The sequence below is a fragment of the Sinocyclocheilus grahami genome, unplaced genomic scaffold, assembly GCF_001515645.1.
Source record: "Sinocyclocheilus grahami isolate Dianchi unplaced genomic scaffold, SAMN03320097.WGS_v1.1 scaffold2428.1, whole genome shotgun sequence".
NCBI lineage: Eukaryota > Metazoa > Chordata > Actinopteri > Cypriniformes > Cyprinidae > Sinocyclocheilus > Sinocyclocheilus grahami.
The window spans coordinates 16,840-17,868 of NW_015507607.1; the positions used below are offsets into that span (position 1 = coordinate 16,840).

The 1,029-nt window shown below is 34.6% G+C and overlaps 1 protein-coding gene and 1 long non-coding RNA gene across 2 annotated transcripts in view; both read left to right on the forward strand.

Annotated features, from left to right (window-relative positions):
• Positions 1-1,029, forward strand: part of LOC107574991 (sialic acid-binding Ig-like lectin 7) — an 8,716-nt gene that overhangs the window by 2,733 nt on the left and 4,954 nt on the right. The window lies entirely within an intron of this gene.
• LOC107574995 (uncharacterized) lies at positions 70-405 on the forward strand. The gene is made up of 3 exons (XR_001607774.1): positions 70-143; positions 246-264; positions 346-405. It is a non-coding gene; the product is annotated as an uncharacterized lncRNA (long non-coding RNA).

The window sequence follows — 1,029 nt, forward strand, 5'->3', positions numbered from 1 at the left end:
TGTATCCTATATTTTTCTGTTTCATGTGCATATTGTGTGTTTTTAGATTGTCAGCAGGCTACAGTTTCCCTCTTGATCATATTAACCCTGATTCTGGTTCTCTTCGCTCTGACTGTTGGACTTGCACTCTACAAAATTAGACAGTGAGTCATTCAAACAGTAACAACACATTTCTCTATCCAGAGATAAATGTACTGATGAGCTGAGCTTGAACTCCTTTTAGTAATTAATTTTCTATTTTCCAGATTGTCCAGCAAGCTGAAGGTGGGTCTCCTTAGGTAAATAGTAGATATAGTAAGGCAGCATGATGATGATGATGGTGTTGAAGAGTGTTTCTGTTTTCAGGCTCAGAATGAGGCAGCAGGCACATACGCGTCTCTTCAGCTCTCTTCTCCACCCTCTGAATATGAGACGTTGAACATTAAGAGAGGTGACACACAATAAACAACAAATAGACATTTTATCTCCTCCTTTGTCTTGCTTTGTCAGCTGTATTTCCAGGATTTTTATAATGCATATATTTCCACATGAATGACTTGACATGAGATTTGGCCTGTTAATAAGAGTTTTCATTTGTATTCATAATCTAATAGAAAATAACTAACTGCACATGGATTCTTGCTGTTTTCAAGCCTGATGCATTACAAAACATTGACCATGTGCACATGGACTAGTTATTTGTCTGTTATCATTTCTGTCATTTTATGTACTATTTCTGACTATATGTTTTCAAGTAGGCCTTAAATTTGAGATTCATATTGTTTCTTAATGTTGACTTTTTGGTGTAGGAATACTTATTGTTATTTAATATACTGTATGTTTGTCTCCAATTTTACCCATCTTCTGTCTGTACAATGTCTTTCCATACTTATTGAAGCTTGAAAGTGTTGATTGCATAGAATTTCAGCGAATGTACAAAAAAAGGATGAGAGAATTGAAATGACCTGTTGTGTAAATAAAGCAAACATTTTAAAAGAAGTTGTATTTTTTGTCTTTTATCTCAGTATTCCTATCAGTGTTGTATAAGGG